The sequence below is a fragment of the Leucoraja erinacea genome, chromosome 2, assembly GCF_028641065.1.
Source record: "Leucoraja erinacea ecotype New England chromosome 2, Leri_hhj_1, whole genome shotgun sequence".
Lineage (NCBI taxonomy): Eukaryota > Metazoa > Chordata > Chondrichthyes > Rajiformes > Rajidae > Leucoraja > Leucoraja erinaceus.
Window position 1 is genome coordinate 130612333 of NC_073378.1, and position 20332 is coordinate 130632664.

Sequence of the window (20332 nt, forward strand, 5' to 3'; positions counted from 1 at the left end):
ACAGACAGCACCAGTAATCGGGATTGAACCCAGGGTCACTGGTGCTGTAAGGCAACAACTCTACCTCTGTGCAACTGTGCCGCCCTTAAAATATATCTGTACTAGACTGAAAAGTTGTTGGAAGGTTTGTTTCATGCACACCAATAGCACATCATTCAGTTTTGGATTCGATATGTCAGGAGAGAATTGACCGGAATCTTGTATTACACTGTAGCTCTTCTTTCAATTGCTATTGATTGGATGCAAATCTTCCTTGGTTGAATTTGTGGAGGGATTTGACTTTCTGTTTACTAGTAATTAATAATTGCACTGTAATATAATTTTCTTTGTTGTTTTGCTGGAAGCATACGCAAAATACACCATTACCAAATACCTTTCAGGATTGGCACGGTTTGGGGATAGAAAGCTGTTCACAAAGATAACTAGATTGCACAAAATCTAACCACTCTTAAATTTAATTTCAAATGTATACACCTAGATAATGTGGGACACTGGCTTGTATGACAATGTCTTCTTTATATATTTTGTTTTTTCAACAAACCTCAGGGCTGAGTTGGCATTTAACCAAATTAATTAATAAGAATGGAATTCTAAACACACCCTTAAATAGTGATAACTATTGTAGGGGTTAGGGTGTAGTACTGTGGGACAGGAACCATTTGTATCTACTTAACCCGTTCTGAGAGTAAAAAGTGCATTTATTCCCATCTGATGAAAGGCATTTTTAAAGGCCTTTAGATTTAGAATCGAGAGACTAGCTGTCCGTGTTTTTGGTGGTATCAAGTTAAGAGGCGCAGTATGTGTTGTGTCTGTGAACAACAGATTAAAACTTGGTTTAGACTAAGCCTGTTGGATCATGCCAAGAGAAATAAGAACTGGAGTAAGGTACATGACCATTTGGTCGTCTACCATAGATTGGACAGGCTTTCTTCTGCAATTCCAATTTTTCCACCCAATGTCCATTTCGCTTTGGACTACTGTAATATAACATAGAAACATAGAAATATAGAAAATAGGTGCAGGAGTAGGCCATTCCGCCCTACGAACCTGCATAGCCATTCAATATGATCATGGCTGATCATCCAACACAGTATCCTGTACCTGCCTTCTCTCCACACCCCCTGATCCCTTTAGCCACAAGGACCACGTCTAAGTCCCTCTTAAATATAGCCAATGAACTGGCCTCAACTACCTTCTGTGGCAGAGATTTCCAGATATTCACCACTCTCTGTGTGAAACAATGTTTTTCTCATCTCGGTCCTAAAGGATTTCCCCTTTATCCTTAAACTGTGACCCCTTGTCCTGGACTTCCCCAACATCGGGAACAATCTTCCTGCATCTAGCCTGTCCAACCTCTTAAGTTTCTATAAGATCCCCTCTCAATTCTAGCAAGTACAAGCCGAGTCTATCCAGTCTTTCTTCATATGAAAGTCCTGACATCCCAGGAATCAGTGTGGTGAGCCTTCTCTGTACTCGCTCTATGGCAAGAATGTCTTTCCTCAGATTTGGAGACCAAAACTGTACGCAATACTCCAGGTGTGGTCTCACCAAGACCCTGTACAACTGCAGTAGAACCTCCCTGCTCCTATACTCAAATCCTTTTGCTATGAATGCTAACATACCATTCGCTTTCTTCACTGCCTGCTGCACCTGCATGCATACTTTCAATGACTGGTGTACCATGACACCCAGGTCTCGTTACATCTCCCCTTTTCCTAATCGGCCACCATTTAGATAATAGGCTACTTTCCTATTTTTGCCACCAAAGTGGATAACCTCACATTTATCCACATTATACTGCATCTGCCATGCATTTGCCCACTCACCCAGCCTATCCAAGCCACCTTGCAGCCTCCTAGCATCCTCCTCACAGCTAACACTGCCCCCCAGCTTTGTGTCATCCGCAAACTTGGAGATGTTGCATTCAATTCCCTCGTCCAAATCATTAAATCATTAATAACGAATTTAAGGACTGAGCACGCAGAACCCTTTGGGGCGGAGAATCACAAAGATGGATCTAACTGGATGATAAACTGGAATCTTTTCTAAAAATATTAAGAGACCTGCATTAGAGCAAATAACTTTTGGTGAGGTCATATATGCACATCTGTAAAACTAAGTAAAAGGATACAATGGCAGTCTTCTTCTTCTTCTTGCGTGGCGTGCACAGCCTAAAGTTGTAGGACAACTTGTTTTATTTGATCTTATTTGATTGTGCACACCAGGTTCATTGCATTCATCGAAACAGGGCGGACCACGTGAAGGTTGCCATCTCCCACCTCAGGCAGTTAAAAAAATCAACAAAATGACACAAAGTGCTGGAGTTACTCAACAGGTCCGGCAACATCTCTGGTGAACATGGATAGATGACGTTTCAGATTGAGAACCTTCTACAGACTGCATCTGCAGTTCTTTGTTTCTACAACCAAAACTGTTAGTAGATTGCTGTTCTTTATGTCAATAATGATGCAGCAGCCATATGATGTTTTGTATAATTTAGTTTACAGTTTAGTTTTGCTTACAGTTAAAACAGGCCCTTCGACGCAGAGACCACAGTGACTAGCGATCCCTGTACACTAACATAATCCTACACATCAGGGACAATTTTTACTGAAGCCAATTAACCTACAAACCTGGACATTTTTCGACTGTGGGAGAAAACCAGAGCATCCAGAGAAAACCCACGCTGCCACAGGGAAAACATACAAACTCTGTACAGACAGTACCTGTAGTCAGGATTGAACCCGGTTCTCTAGCGCTGTAAGGCAGCAACTCTACCGCTGCACCCTATGCTGCCCAATAGCACAGCATTCAGCATTGGATACAATATGTCAGGAAAGTATTGAACAAAATCTTGGCATAATGCAGAATTCCTCCATATCTAATGCCCCCTTTAGTTTAGTTTAGAGGTACAGCACGGAAACATGCCCTTTGGCCCACCGAGTGCGCATCAACCAGCAATTCCCGCACATGATCACTATCCTACACACACTTTACACTTATGCCAAGCCAATTAATCAACAAACCTGTGCGTCTTGGGAGTGTGGGAGGAAACCGAAGATCTCGGAGAAAACCCACGCGGTCACGGGGAAAATGTACAAACTCCGTACAGACAGCACCCGTAGTTGGGATCAAACCCGGGTCTCGGCACTGTAAGTGCTGTAAGGCAGCAACTCCACCACTGCACCACCTTTGTGCTTTGTGCCTCTTTGTTGACCATTTATTTTAAAAATTCTTCAAATGTTATCTCTTACTCCAAATTAGCCATTGATTTTAATCTCCTTGCCTCCTTAATCTCCTTAATCTCACTTATTTCTGTATATCTCTGCAATGTGTCTCAGGTATTTTTCTCAAACAACAAGGCATATTTAGTGCTGATCTCCTGTTTACCCACCCCAAGGTGACAGTTCTACAAAATGTATATCAGAAAATCACCTTTAGCAGCTTACATTGTATTGTGTCATTGCAATGGTAAAATATCCTAGGACGTTCCCAGGAAAGGTAAAGCAGACTGGATCTATACTTTCTAACGTCTAGTTGAATGAAGATAGGGCAGCGCAGTGGCGCAATGGTAGAGTTGCTGCATTACAGCCACAGGGACCCGGGTTCGATCCTGACTATGGGTGCTGTCTAAATGGACTTTGTACGTTCTACCTGTGTCTACGTCGATTTTCTGCATGTGCTCCAGTTTCCTCCTACACTCCAAAGACGTGCAGGTTTGTAGCTTAATTGGCTTCAGTGAAATTGTGTGTAGGATAGTGCTAATGTATGGGGCTATTGCTGGTCGACGTGGACTCGGTAACCCAAAACGTCACCCATTCCTTCTCTCCGGAGATGCTGCCTGAGTTTCCGCTGCCTGTCCCGCTGAGTTACTCCAGCATTTTGTATCTTTCCAAATTACAGAATTTGATTTCAGGATAGATACTGTACAAGATAAGCTAATCACCTCAACAAGAAAGAAGAAAAAAAACTTCAATTTCTTTCAAGAATTCAGAAAAATCAAAAGTTTTGAAGTTCAGATAATGAGAATCTGTTTAAGAAGGAACTGCAGATGCTGGGATATCGAAAGTAGACAAAAATGCTGGAGAAACTCAGAGGGTAAGGCAGCATCTATGGAGCGAAGGAAATAGGCAACATTTCGGGTCGAAACCCTTTTTCAGACTTTAGTAAAATTTAGTAAATAAATGTAGTAAAATTAAAATAAATTTCATATGTATTTTAATTGACACCATTTTACATTCAGCTGAAATTGAATCTAGTTTAAAACATCCCTTATGCAAAAAAACATCCTGAGAATACATCTAAGATAGACTAAATATGGTGGAGTAACTCAGCGGGACAGGCAGCATCTCTGGAGAGAAGGCATAGGTGACATTTTGGGTCGAGACCCTTGTTCAGACTGATGCTAGGGGAGTGGGCGGTACAGAGATAAAATGTAGTTAGAGACAGTAAGATTGGTAGGAGAACTGGGAAGGTGGAGGGGATGGAGAGAGAGTGAAAGCAAGGGCTACTTGAAGTCAGCGATGTCAATGTTCATACCACTGCGGTGTGAACTGCCCAAGCGAAATATGGGGTGCTGTTCTTCCAATTTGCCTCACTCTGACAATGGAGGAGACCCAGGACAGAAAGGTCAGTGAGGGAAAGGGTGGGGGAGTTAAAGTGTTGAGCAACCAGGAGATCAGGTAGGTTTAGGCGGACTGAGCGGAGGTGTTCAGCGAAACGATCGCCGAGCCTACGCTTGGTCTCGCCGATATACAGGAGAATACATCTGTTTTATTCTTATGTCACCAATGTACCAGGAGAGTGTTATTTGCTCACTGTTCCCAATTGGGGTGTTTAATGTACAGTAGTGTGACCTCAGAATGGCTACACCTTTCAAAACCATACAAGTGAAAAATATAAGAAATAGCATCCCGACAAAGCACACAATACTGAAACAATTAAGATTTTTAAAGCTGGCACTTATTTAGAATACTGTCTAACGCCTTGAAATGATGCAATCACACATAAATACTAAATTTAATGCAACACTAATCTTCTCCTGCTAATGTCTCTATTAAGTGATGGATGCTAGATTTAAATATGATTACATTGATGTCCACACACTATTATTCAACTGTGCATTATTGAGTTAACATGAATTATCAATTGCAAATTATGTCCTATTATTGATAATAAAACTTGCAAGGGATTTTTTAAAAATAATTTTCAAGTCAGAAATGGGAAGAGAATGCAAACGTAAGCAATATTTTATTTGTTTATCTTTCTTTCATTTACTTCAAGGAAATGTTATAGCAAATGATTTGGAGTTCCCTCTTCCTACCTCAGCTGAGGTCCCAGAATATCAACCTCAATGTCAGCAATTGTGCAGAAATATCCTCTGTTACATGTTGCTGGAGTTACAACTACAAGGTTATCAGAGTAAGTGGTTTAACTGCTTATAAATGTCAGGGGGAGGAAAGCCTTCATAATTGACAAGCGAGCAAGTCAGCATGGACATTGTCACTGGTAATACATCCGCGGCATTTAAAGTTCTGTAAACTGCCCTTCCAATCAATTCACAGAAAACAACAACTCCACGTGACAGATACTTCGAGCTGTCTGCAGAAAGCAGTGTGCCTTTTCAAATAACGCTAAATGGGAAGCCCTTGAAAATGTAAGGTTTCCTGGGACGGCCATTTCAGTGGCATGAGGCTGCTGAGTTTCTGGACCAGGATCCAGATACCAGGGCAGGTGATCCAGTGTCATTCCAGGCTATGGTAAGGGGTGGCACAGTGGTACAGCAGTAGAGTTGCTGCCTTCTCTCTTCTCAATAGACAATAGCCAATAGGCAATTCTCCTTCCTAAAGGAACGTCCTTTAATTCTGAGGCTATGACCTCTAGTCCTAGACTCTCCCATTAGTGGAAACATCCTGTCCACATCCACTGTATCCAATCCTTTCACTATTTTGTACATCTCAATGAGATCGCCCCTCATTTGTCTAAACTCATCAAATGTTAACCCACTGATTCCTGGAGTAATTCTTGTAACCCCCCTCTGGACCCTCTCCCTGAGCCAACACATCCTTCCTCAGAAATGGTGCCCAAGTTTAAGATTTACGAACTGGAACATGGCAGTGACCTGGTCATGTGAGGCTGAGTGAGCAAGTCAGCAGAATTGTAAAGGTTTGTGAAAATCCATGAGCTATTTCAATTCCATTATGCAATATGATAAATAGCTCCATTTGCCAGATAATTATAAATTATTTTCGACTTCCAAGATACCACGTTTATCACACTGTTGTTTAACACGAGCCAGTTATACCCAATTCAGCTGAACTCTCTATCATTTTAACAATGGTAATTTACATTCAAATAAAACATCAAAATGTAAGAAAAGACTCTGCAATGTGTGTGGAGAGAGAATCTCAATGTATGTTCTACTCCAGTGATCTTTCATCAGGGCAGCTTAAACTGAGCTGTGCGGACCAATTCCCCACCTTGCTCTGGTGACCTTCGTTGAGTCTGAGCTGTAATTGTCAGCAGTCTCTAATCCCAGCATCAACTGCAGTCCAGCATAACCGTGGAGCTGAGAGAAGCAAACTGTTGCAAGTGTTATCATTGTGATCAGAGACACAATGTCTCTGTAAGACTGTTCCTTTTCATTTCTTGGGCACCTCAATCACCTGAGCTGTGCCCACCTGTCACAAGGTGGTTCGGCCTTGTCGGAGGGACACTGTCTATTAGGTGTGACTCTGTAAGAGCAGCTATGTCCGGTATCCCACTTCCCTGAAACTTTGTGAGGATTTTGTTGGGTCGACTGGTTGCAACTGGGCAGCACGGTGGCGCAGTGGCAGAGTTGCTGCCTTACGGCGCTTGCAGCACCGGAGACCCGGGTTCAATCCTGACTACAGGTGCTGTCTGTATGGAGTTTGTATGTTCTCCCGGTGACCACGTGAGTTTTCTCCGAGGTCTTCGGTATCCTCCCACACTCCAAAGACGTACAGGTTTGTAAATTAATTGGCTTGGTATAGTCGAGGGTATTCGAGACCAGTTCATTGGTTATATTTAAGAGGGAGTTAGATGTGGCCCTTGTGGCTAAGGGGATCAGGGGGTATGGAGAGAAGGCAGGTACGGGATACTGAGTTGGATGATCAGCCATGATCATATTGAATGGCGGTGCAGGCTCGAAGGGCCGAATGGCCTACTCCTGCACCTAATTTCTATGTTTCTATGTTTCTACATGTAAATTGTCCCTAGTGTGTGTAGGGTAGTGTTAATGTGCGGCCATCGCTGGTCGGAGCGGACTCGGTGGGCCGAAGGGCCTGTTTCCGCGTTGAATCTCTAAACTAAACTAAAACTAAATTTTGCAGTGGTTACATTTTTAGTCAAACATTGTTTGTTTGGGTTCAGCAAAATGACCGATTTGAACATACAAGAAAATGGTAGCTAGAGCCATGTTATCATTGCACTTCCACCAGTGCAGGTTCAATGAGCCAAATGGCTTCCTTCTGCTCTGGAAGCATCCTGCGACTCTGGAGGACAACACTCCTCAAAATCATCCACCGTCCTCCCCCCCCCCCCTGACTCTCAGTCTGAAGAAGGGTCCTGACCCGAAAGGTCACCTATTCCTTCTCTCCAGAGATGCTGTCTGACCCGCTGAGTTACTCCAGCTTTTTGTGTCTATCTTCTGTCTGACTGGAAAGGCAGAACACATGGCACGTCGCCAGGCATTATTTTAAAGGTGAGCAGCTTGTTTTGAATGGCACACCCACCTAGTTTTCTCACAAGGCGTAGTAGCTCTTTTGTGCGGGAAGTATTGCAGCAAGAAGGCTCATGCATGGGGAGGAGGAATTGCTGCCCGAAAAGCTGGAATTTATTATTCATTCCTCACCACTTACCAGATTAAACACAGTGGCCTGCCAAGCCATTTACTGAGCAGTTAATGATCAACCACATTGGTGAGCATGAGCTCCCTTGCTGCTTGGATTGGGTAAGGACCATGGTCTCAATTTCTTTCCTGAGGAATAGAATGAAGGAGATAAGACTTTAGGTTACTCCTGTAAATTCATGGTCGTAATATAAGGGTGTCATGGTGGCACAGCGGTAGAGTTGCTGCCTTACAGCACTTGCAGCACTGGGTTCAATCCTGACTATGCGTGCTGTCTGTACGGAATTTGTACATTCTTCCCATAACCACGTGGGTTTTCTCTGAGATCTTCAGTTTCCTCCCACACTCCAAAGACGTACAGGTTTGTATTTTAATTGGCTTCGTGTAAATAGTCCCTAGTGTGTGTAGGCTTGCGTTAATGTGCGGGGATCGCTGGTCGGTGCAGACTCGGTGGGCGGAAGGGCCTGTTTCTGCGCTGTATCTCTAAACTAAACTAATACTAAATTGCTGATGGTAGCTATGAAATTCCAGATTTGATGACTTTAATTTAAATTAGCTTACTTTAGTTTAATTTAGAAATACAGTGTGGAAACAGGCCCTTTGGTCCACGGAGTCCATGCTGTCCAGCGATCATCACCCGTACACTAGTTCTACACTACACACCAGGGATAAGTTGCAGAACTCAATTAACCTACAAAACTGTACATCTTTGGAATGTGCTGCACCACTGTGCCACCTACGTCAATGTGTCACATGTTAACTCCATCCTATCAAGCATCCTTGACCCACTGCAGTTCGCCTACTGCCATAACAAGTTCACGGCTGTTGCCATCTCACTAGCCCTCTACTCTTCCCTGGAACACCTGGATAGGAAGAACACTTCATCAGAATCTTACTCATCGACTATAGCTCTAACTGTTAATCACCTTCATCACAACCAAGCTCATCTCCAAAACTCATGGTACTTGGAGTCAGCTCCCCCCTCTGCAACTGGACCCTCGACTTCCTGACCAACAGACCACAATCAGTGAGGATAGGTTGCAAATCTTCCTCTACAATAACCCTCAGCACTGGAGCCCCACAAGGATGCCTTCTTAACCCCCTGCTGTACTCCTTATACACTCATGACTTGGTAGCCAAGTACCAATCCAACTCAATCCACAAGTTGTGTAGAAAGGAACGGCGGATGCTGGTTTAAACTGAAGATAGTCACAAAAAGTTGGAGAAACACAGTGGGACAGGCAGCATCTCTGGAGAGAAGGAATGGGTGACGTTTCGTGTCGAGACCCTTCTTCAATCTACAATTTTGCAGACGATACCACCACGGTAAGGTGGATATCAAATAATGACAAAGCGGAGCACAGAAAGGAGATTGGGAACCTTGTAACTTTATGCAAAGACAACTATCTCTCCCTTAATATCAGCAACACAAAGGAGATTGTAAAGTTTTATTATTAATGTTTGATGTTTTATGTGTCATTCTTAATTGTTACTGTATGTCGTGTTATTACTTGCGTGCGGAGCACCAAAGCAAATTCCTTGTATGTGTACATGCTTGGCCGATAAATGTATTAATTAATTCATTCATTCATTCACTTCAGGAAGTGAAGCAGTACACACACTATGTATAGATGTCACGATGCAGTGATGGTCGAAAGCTTCAAGTTCCTAGAAATAAATATCGCCCGTAATTTATGTTGGACCAGCCACATCAAATCTATGGCCAGAAAAGCACACCAATGCCTCTAATACTTTAGAAAGCTTACGAAGTTCAGCATGTCCCAAACAACCGCCACCAACTTCTACACGTGCACCGTAAAAACATTTTATTCATGATGCAGTACAGCTTAGTTAGCGAACAGCTCCATCCAAGACCACACAAAATTTCAGAGTTGTGGACATAGCCCAGACCATCACGCAAACCAACCTCCCTCCCATTGATTGCATCTACACAACGCGCTGTCCCGGCAAGACCGCCAACACAATCGAGGACCTGTCTCACCCCAGCCACTCCTTCTTCTCCCCTCATCCATAAGGGAAGAGGCGCAAAAGTTTGAAAATGCATACCACCAGATACAGGGACAGTTTCTTCCTAGCTGTTATCAGGCAACTGAACCGTCTTCTCATGCAGTCCTGACCTCCCATTTACCTCATTGGAAACACTTGAGCTATATTTAATCGGACTTTACCTTGAACTAAATGTTGTACCCTTTCTCCTTTTTCTGTGCACTGTGGATGGCTTGACTGCATTCATGTATAGCCTTTTCTTTGACTGAATACCATTAAGAATAAGGGGTAAGCCATTTAGAATGGAAACAAGGAAACACTTTTTCACACAGACAGTTCTGAGTCTGTGGTATTGTCTGCCTCAGAGGGTGGTGGAGGCCGGTTCTATAGATACTTTCCAGAGAGAGCTAGATAGGGCTCTTGAAGATAGCGGAGTCAGGGGATACGGGGAGAAGGCAGGAACGGGGTACTGATTGGGGATGATCAGCCATAATCACATTGAATGGCGTTACTGGCCTGAAGGGCCAAATGGCCTACTACTGCACCTATTGTCTATTGTCTATTGACAAACAAAAGCTTTTCATTATACCTCGATAAATGTGGCAATATTAAACTAAATTAAACAAAACTAAAATATTATATTTTAGGGGGGGTGGGGGAGGGGGTGTGTGGGGGAGGGAGGCTGTGTGGGGGAGAGGGGGTATGGTGGAAGGGGTGGGGGAGTGGGGGGAGGGGGGGGTGTGAGGGGGGGGGGGGACCTGTGGGGGAGGGGTGTGTGGGGGGGGGGGGGTAACCTCAAAACCTTCATAACGTTTGACAATTTCACCGATCGAACAATCTTTTTTTTCTTCTTCATAAGACAGTCCTGACATCCCAGGAATCAGTCTGGTGAACCTTCTCTGCACTCCCTCTATGGCAATAATGTCCTTCCTCAGATTTGGAGACCAAAACTGTACGTAATACTCCAGGTGTGGTCTCACCAAGACCCTGTACAACTGCAGTAGAACCTCCCTGCTCCTATACTCAAATCCTTTTGCTATGAAAGCTAACATACCATTCGCTTTCTTCACTGCCTGCTGCACCTGCATGCCTACTTTCAGTGACTGGTGTACCATGACACCCAGGTCTCGCTACATCTCCCCTTTTCCTAGTCGGCCACCATTTAGATAATAGTCTGCTTTCCAATCCACTAGTTTCTTGCTATAATGTTTATTTTCGAGTTTCATTTAATTACTGAATTTATATTACTCAGACATCCTGTCTGGATTCACCATAGTCATCTCTGATCATCACCCAGCCACCTCTGATCAATGGATCAGAATAATGGATATTAGCCCAACTGCACCTTGTCACTGCTATTATATTCCTTCTTTTCCGCACTCTCCAAGGTCTCGGAAAGACCTTCCAATTTTATACGAATAATCAACCATAAATTATTTGAGATCTCTATTCCATCCTCCCCATGCTCCCAATTTTAAATGATTACAAGTCTCTAATAATAAATGCTCAACCATTGGAAGACAAGTTTTTAGTTGCCTATGTCCTAAGATGTGGAATTGTCGCCCCAAATGTTTCTGCCTTTCGACCCTTTTCCATAGTCATAGTCATAGAGTGATACAGCGCAGAAACAGGAACTTCGGCCCATCTTGCCCACACTGGTCGATATGTTCCAGGAATGCAGTCCCACCCACCCGCATTTGTTTCATGTCCCTCCAAACCAGTCTTATCCATGTACCTGTCTAACTGCATCTTAAATGTTGGGATAGTCCCAGCCTCAACTACCTCCTCTGGGCAGCTTGTTCCATACACCCACCACGCTTTGTGTGAATTGAAGGGCATGTCCCACTTGGGTGTTATTTGCGCGTCATTTACGCGACAGGCTGGTCGTGACTGTCGCTGGAAAATCGTCTAGCAGTACGATAGTCGTGCGTCAAGTGCTCTTGCGGGCCCTGCTTCTTTTTGGAGCCATTTCCGATGTCGTTTGTACTTAGTCCGATCTCCGTGACAAGGATTCTGAGCATTTCAAAATCCTGGGGTGCCACACGTTACTGCGTGTCACTGCATACGTCACCACTCCTCACCACAGTCCATGCACGCGTCACACGTGCATCACAATGCGCAATCAATTTTTAGGATGTGGCGTAAATGACGCGCAAATGACGCCCAAGTGGGACAGGCCCTTTAGGGAACTTAGCGTTCCCACTTAGAGATGATCATCCAAGTCTAGAATCTCACGTAGTGCTGGAGTAATTCAACAGGTTGGGCAGGACATGGATAGGTGACATTGTCAGATCTGCTTTCTCTGTTTTTTTAACAAAGCACATTGTGTACCCATGCTCTGGTGGTCAACCTGATATAACAAACCTTTTCACGAGTTATGATGGGGTTCTTTGCAGAGACACTTGTACCCAAATATCAGATTGGCTGGGCTGCATGTGTAAAATGCAAACTAATGGAACAATTAAAGACAAATTAAGTACTAGCTAAGTTTGATCGCCTTAGTCCAATTTTGGGTTTACCATTATGTTTTCTTACATTTTATATCCTTTGCCAGGTGCAACTATTACATTACTTTATAAGAATCTCCATGTGATAGCGGCCTGTCGTAGATGATAATAGCATGGTTGAGCGGCCTTGTGTCTTGTGGGATCAAGTGTGGCTGACGAGTCCGATGCACGAGCCACACACGTGGGGGCGTGATGGCCGCTGCGGGGGGATTCAGGGCTGCAGCCGTCCCTCTGTCTCTGACACTAACCAGTCGGCTTCGGCGACTGTCTTCGAAACTGCTGGCCGCCTTCCTCGTGGTTGTACGCCAGCCCGTCCTATCACAGGGACGGGTTTCCAGTTCATTTGGGGCTGGGCCTGCGTGCTGGAGGTGGTCCTCTGTGTAGTCTTTGAACCGTTTCTTTGGGCGCCCTGAGTTTCTTTGACTCTGTGACAGAACTCCGTAGAGGATGGGACGAGAATCTCAATGTAGACATCATTGATCCAGACCAAATTGTGAAACAAACAATGCTGAATCAATATATGATATACTTGGAGGATTGTTTCAATCACGCTGTACAGAACGTGGATAGACACAAAATACTGGAGAAACTCAGCTGGACAGGCAGCATCTCTGGAGGGAAGGAATGGGTGACGTCTCGGGTAGAGAACCTTCTTCAGACCGTGGAGAAGGTGGAGTTTGAGTGGCTTGGCCAAACAACACACAATTGTTTATGGTGGAATGGGCAATGGATCAAGGGGAGATCAAAGTCAAGTTTTGGCTATCCTGGCAATACACAGCCATGACTATGCCTACTTCTATTACTCCATGGACATTTGTGCCGGATTTGATTCACGAATGCAGTCGGTAATTTTAAAGTGCAGCAACATCCAGTGTAGACTTTAGACTTTAGACTCTGTCTGAAGAAGGGTCGCGACCCAGAAACGTCACCCATTCCTTCTCTCCAGATGATGATGCCTATCCCGCTGAGTTACCCCTGCTTTTTGTGTCTATTTTCGCTTTAAACCAGCATCTGCAGTTCCTTCCGACACTTGAGACTATAGACTTGAGAGACACGAGCCTTTCGGCCCACCGAGTCCCCACCGATCACCTCGTACACCTACACTATCCTACACACTGGGGACAATTTGCTATTTACAATAGTACCGAAGTCAATTAACTTACAAACCTGTCCATCTTTGGAATGTGGGGTGAAACAGGAGCACCCAGAGAAAACCCACGCAGGTCACAGGGAGAAAGTGCAAACTCCGTGCAGACAAGCACCCGTAGACAGGATCAAACCCGGGTCTCTGGAGCTGTAAGGCAGCAACTCTACTGCTGTGACACCGTGAGGCCCACATTGGGCCAGTATACTGGTTGAGGGCTGCAGGTAGGGAGTGGACAGCTGTATCTCCCTGAAGCCTAAACCCTCCCTGAGTCCTCAATTGCCTTTTCCGCACACTTCTGCCTGTAATCGCAAACGGCAGCACCGATTAGCACCGGTTTAGGATTAAAATAATTTGCCTTCTGTTTTCAGTTGGTCCCAAAATAGCGGAGTAAACCAATTGGCTCTACAGATGGTACCAAAGATGGTGCTGCTAAAATAAAAATCCATCAAATTGTCAGCTGAGAACCATAAATCACTCTCTTTTTATAAGGCACATATGCCAGTGCTTCGGGTGTGAAAACAAAAATTTATATTGTTCGTACAAGTGGTGATACCTTATGTTATTTAAAAAGGAACTGCAGATGCTGATTTATACCAAAGATAGACACAACATGCTGGTGTAACTCAGTGGGTCAGGTAGAACCTCCAGAGCAAATGGATAGGTGATGTTTCAGGTCTTCAGTCTGAAGAAGGATCCTGACCCAAAATGCCACCCGTCATTTTTTTCCACAGATGTTGACTGAGTTACTCCAGCATTTTGTGTCTATTTAGTTTAGTTTAGTTTAATTTAGTTAAGTTTAGAGATACAGCGCGGAAACAGACCCTTCGGTCCACCGAGTCTGCGCCAACCAGCGATCCCCGCACACTGATGCCCCTGTCCCACTTAGGAAACGTGAACGGAAACCTCTGGAGACTTTGAGCCCCACCCAAGGTTTCCGTGCGGTTCCCGGAGGTTGCAGGTGGTTGCCGGAGGTTGCAGGCAGTGGAAGCAGGTAGGGAGGCTGACAAAAACCTCCGGGAACCGCACGGAAACCTTGAGTGGGGCACAAAGTCTCCAGAGGTTTCCGTTTAGGTTTCCTAAGTGGGACAGGGGCATAACACTATCCTACACACACTAGGGATAATTTACATTGATACCAAGCCAATTAACCTACAAACCTTTCCAGAGATGCTGCCTGGCCCGCTGAGTTACTCCAGCATTTTGTGTCAACCTAGAAACCTTTACATCTTTGGAGTGAGGGAGGAAAATGAAAGATCTCAAAGAAAACCCACGCAATTCACGGGGAGAACGTGCAAACTCCATACAGCCAGCACCAGTAGTCCGGGTCGAATCGGGGTTCCTGGCGCTGTCAGATAGCAACTCTACCGCTGCGCCAATGTGCCCGACAATCTTTGGTAATACTCTATGCTACCAAGATGGATGCTAGCTTGAGCCTTCATGTCATTAGCTTTCAGTCTGGGCTCTGTGCTCATTAGGCTCCTATGAAAGGTTACAATGTTCCTTGGATCGCAGATAAGAATAAGGAGTAAGCCATTTAGAACGGAGACGAGGAAACACTTTTACTCATAGAGAGTGGTGAGTCTGTGGAATTCGCTGCCTCAGAGGGCCGTGGAGGCAGGTTCTCTGGATACTTTCAGGAGAGAGTTAGATAGGGCTCTTAAAAATAGAGTAGTCAGGGGATATGGGGAGAAGGCAGGAACTGCGTACTGATTGGGGATGATCAGCCATGATCACATTGAATGGCGGTGCTGGCTCGAAGGTCCGAATGGCCTACTCCTGCACCTATTGTCTAGTGTCTATAAGCATCTGGCTTCCTCAACATTAACATGAGCCTGCTTGACAATGCATATCAAACCTGAGGGAGCTGGACAAGCAGAAGAGCTTTTGATTTTAACAATAGACTGTTGTTAAATAACTTACTACTGACGACTGTCCTGAGTGCCCCCCCCCCCCCCCAGATTAACTACCTAGGCATGTTAGATATATATTGGTAAGAATATTGCAAATGAACACACAGTCGGATGGAAGAATGGTTTCGTTTTTGAAAGGTACAACATGGAAACAGGCCCTGATGCCCACTGAGACCACGCTACCAGTCTCACGTTTTCCCACTTTCCCACTTTCCCATCCACGCCCAACACACTAGCGGAAATTTTCATAAGCCAATTATTCTGCAAATCCGCACATCTTTGGATTGGTGGAGGAAACCGATGTACCCGGAGGAAACCCACACAGTCACAGGGAAAGGTGCAAACTCCACACAGTCAGCACCCGAGGTCAGGATCGGCCCAGGGTCTCTGGCGCTGTAAGGAAGCAGCTGCACCAGCTGTGCCACTTTCCGCCCTCACTTTCAAGGAGTTCTGGCAGGAGATAGAGGAAGAAAAAAGGTTGAGAAAAACGGAAAGGAATCTCAAGCTGGATATAAAATCCTGCACCTCCTCGCCTGCAGGGAGCAGGTCTCCAATGGAAACTGACCTCCCCACCATAGAAGGGATCTATGGGGAGCACTGCCTCAAGAGGGCAGCTAATATCATCAAAGACCAGGAGTGAAGAAGTTTGCAAAAAGTTGTGAACGCTGCCCAGTCCATCTCCGGCTCTGATCACCTCATCATCGAGGGATTTACCGGAATCACTGCCTCAAAAAGGCAGCCAGCATCATCAAAGACCCATACCACCCTGGCCACACACTCATTTCACCCCCGCCATCAGAAAGAAGGTACAGGAACAAATAAACTGTAATGTCCAGGTTCAGCAACTGCTTCTTCCCTACAGCCATTCAGCTATCAAGCACTACAACTTCAAATATGCTTTAAACTACGTAGACTATTCTTGTTATTATTGCACTATTATTGTTTTTATTTTGTGTATATGTATGTGTGCTTGTGTGTGTGTGAGTATATACTGTATATTATATGTGTGTGTGTGTGTGTGTGTGTGTGTGTGTGTGTGTGTGTGTGTGTGTGTGTGTGTGTGTGTGTGTGTGTGTGTGTGTGTGTGTGCGTGTGTGTGTGTGTGTGTATATATATGTGTGTGTGTGTGCATATATATATGTGTGTGTGTGTGTGTATATGTGTGTGTGTGTATGTATATATATGTATGTGTGTGTATGTGTGTGTGTATATGTATGTGTGCGTGTGTGTGTGTGTATATATACGTATGTGTGTGTGTGTGTATATATATATGTTAATGTGCATATATGATATATATATCTATGTGATATGATCTATATATATACATGTGTATTTGTGAGTATGTATATGTATACAGACACTGACGGTTTTTTTCCTCGTTTATTATACTGTTTACAGTGTACTATGTTTACATATCCTGTTGTGCTGCTGCAAGTTGGGCAGTTATGGTGACGCAGCGGTAGAGTTGCTGCCTTACAGCGAATGCAGCGCAGGGGGCCCGGGTTCGATCCCGACTACGGGTGCTGTCTGTACAGAGTTTGTACGTTCTCCCCGTGATCTGCGTGGGTTTTCTCCGAGATCTTCTGTTTCCTCCCACACTCCGAAGACGTACAGGTTTGTAGGTTAATTGGTTTTGTAAATGTAAAAATTGTCCCAAGTGGTTGTAGGATATTTTTAATGTGCGGGGATCGCTGGTCGGCATGGACCTGGTGGGCCGAAAGGCCTGATTCCGCGCTGTATCTCTAAACTGAAAAAAAGTAAGAATTTCATTGTTCTATCTGGGACATATGACAATAAAACACTCTTGACTCGTGTCTACGCTCCTGACCACACTCTTATCTCACTGCCACTGCCAAGTCAAGTTGAGATTATGGTTAGATGCATAAATATGATGAAGCAAAGGTGCGATGAAAAACGTGCTTGCAGCAGCATCACAGCCACAGAGAGTCAGACAAACACTCAAAACCATAAAATGCATAACAATTTCTAAAAACAATACTGTGCAAAAAAAAACAAGACGGGTGCAAAACATAATTAGACAAATATCCATAGAAGTATTATGGGCGGCACGGTAAAATTGGCCCTAGTGTAGGATAGTGTTAATGTGCGGGGAATCGCTGGTTGGTGCGGACTCAGTGGACCAAAGGGCCATTTCCACGCTGTATCTATAAACTAAACTAAACTAAACTAGTGCAAGAGGTTGACTGTAATGTTCTGTTGTCAAGGTACGATTAGAGTTGTGTATGGAGGAATTGCAGATACTGGTTTATACCAGAGATAGACACGAAATGCTGGAGTAACTCAGCGGGTCAGGCAGCATCTCTGGAGAAAAGGAATAGGTGACGTTTCAGGTTGGGTCTGAAGAAGGGTCTCAACCTGGAACATCACCTATTTCTTTTGTCCAGAGATGCTGCCTGACCCACTGAAATACTCCAGCATTTTGTGTCTATCTTAAGGTTGTGTAAGTTTGTTCAATTACCTGATAGTTGTGGGAAAGGAGAGATTGAAACTTTAGACTTCTGCAATTTTCACGTTAAAGGAGTAAAGTTAGCCCATTCGGCCCATCAAGTCTATTCCGCCATTCAATCATCGCTGATCTCTGCCTTCTAATCCCATGTTCTTGCCTTCTCCCCATAACCCTTGACACCCTTTCTAAACAAGAATGTGTCTATCTCTGCCTTGAAAATATCCACTGACTTGGCCTCTGCGGCAATGAGTTCCACAGATTAACTACCCTCTGGCTAAAGAAATAATGGTGGAAGGGATAAGAGAGCATGGACCAGATGCTGGGGATCCTCAATGATAGATGCCGTCTTCTTGGGCCAGCGTGTCATGTAGATGCTTTTGATGGAGAGGAGGGCTGTGCCCGTGATGGACCTGCTGAATCCATCAGCCTCTGGAAGATGATCAGGAGCCTGAGAACCCAGGCAGGGCAGGGCAGAATCAGGGCAGCTTTGTCCCATTGGGTTATTGAAACACCCTGCACAATCTTAACCACAACCCTACTTTAAACCTTTAACCTGTTCAATTTCACCCCTGTCAATGCCACCCCTGAGTACACTCACATTATGGCCAATAGTGAACAGGTTAAACACTATGAACTTTGCACAACTATGGTTGCTTGACAGACTATGACTTTTGCACTAGCATGGCCTGGTTTACATAAATTAATTGATCATTTATTGCCAATGTATTTATTTATTGATGCAAATGTGTCTGTGTGGGTGCAGCATGTATGAATTTGATTATTCCTCCTTTGCATCCAGTGAATTTAGACTTTAGAGATACGGAGCGGAAACAGGCCCTTCGGCCCACCCAATCTGTGCTGACCAGCACTAGCACTATCCTACACACTAGAGACAATTTATAAATTTACTGAAGCCAATTTGCTTACAAACCTGTACGCCTTTGGGGTTGTGGGAGGAAACCGGAGCACCCGGAGAAAACCCATGTGGTTACAGGGGAAATATCAAATGTACAGACAGCATCTGTAGTCAGGATCGAACCAGGATGTTTGATGCTGTAAGGCAGCAGCTCTATTGCTGTGAACACTGTGCCACCCCAGAGAATCTGACAATAAGCAGTCTTTACTCTTGAATACTCCACTATGACCTCTTGCCTTAGATGTGCTACCAAGCAGTCAGGAACATAAAGATAGACACAAAATGCAGAACTAATTCAGTGGGACAGGCAGCATCTCTGGAGAGAAGGAATGGGAGATGTTTCGGGTCGAGACCCTTCTTCAGACTGACATGACATGACTCTCTAATAAGACAATAATTGTATAATTGTACATGATTTTTGACTACATCCATCTATCTCACTGTAGCTTTGGCAGTGGTTTGTTTGGGGAAATACCAATGTTGATGGTCCAGGAGGCGGAAATTTGGAGCAGTTCATAGAACTTAGTGAGTTGGGGGCTATGCATGTGTGGATAGGGTGGGGATAGGGTAAAAGCAGCGAATGCATAATATTAATATAATATCAAGGAGGATGGTTAGTGTGTGTGTGATGCCGCAGCCCCCCCCCCCACCTTGCAACCATGCATTGATGGACGGGACCCAATGGGTCCCACTTGGTCTAATAGAACCTAAATTTACTTGAAGGATGGAGAGATTTGGCGAGATTTGATGCCGAGAAGAGGCTCTACAGGATGATGCTAGATTGGAGTGCATTAACTATAAGGAGATAAACCTGGACTGATCAGAGGCCGACAGGAGACCTGGTAGAATTACTTTAGTGTTAGAGAGGCAGAGATAGGGTGGGTGACGAGAATCTTTCTCGCTGTGCGAAAATGTTAAATACTAGAGCGCATTGTTTTAACGAGGGAAGGGAGAAGTTTAAAGCAGATTTATGAAACATTTTTTTAAACAAAGAGTGATAGGTGCCTGGAACCTGCCACCAGGGATGTTCTAGAAGCCGATACAATAACAATGTTTAAGAGACATATGGACATCAGGCAGGGAATAGAGAGAGAAGATGTTGCAGATGCTGGTTTATACCGAAGACAGGCGCAAAATGCTGGAGTAACTCAACGGGTCAGGCAGCATCTGTGCAAGAAAGAAATACGTGATGTTTTGGGTCGAGACCCTTCTTAGGACTGGAAGATAAAGGTGAGGGAAAGGGGGGTGAGGGGGAGACAAGGTCAGAACAAATCAGTGCGAGCAACAGATGACCTCAGGAAGGGATGGAGCCCATAATGGCCCATTGTTGGATGGGGAAGATATGTTAATGAGCGGAATACAAGGATGTAAATAATGGAACTGGTAAGGTGACTAGGGTGGGAGAGGGGACGGGGGAGAGAATGCATCAGTTACTTTAAATTAGAGAAATCAACATTCGTACCACTATGTTGTAAGCAGCCCAACTATCGAGGGAATAGAGGGATATG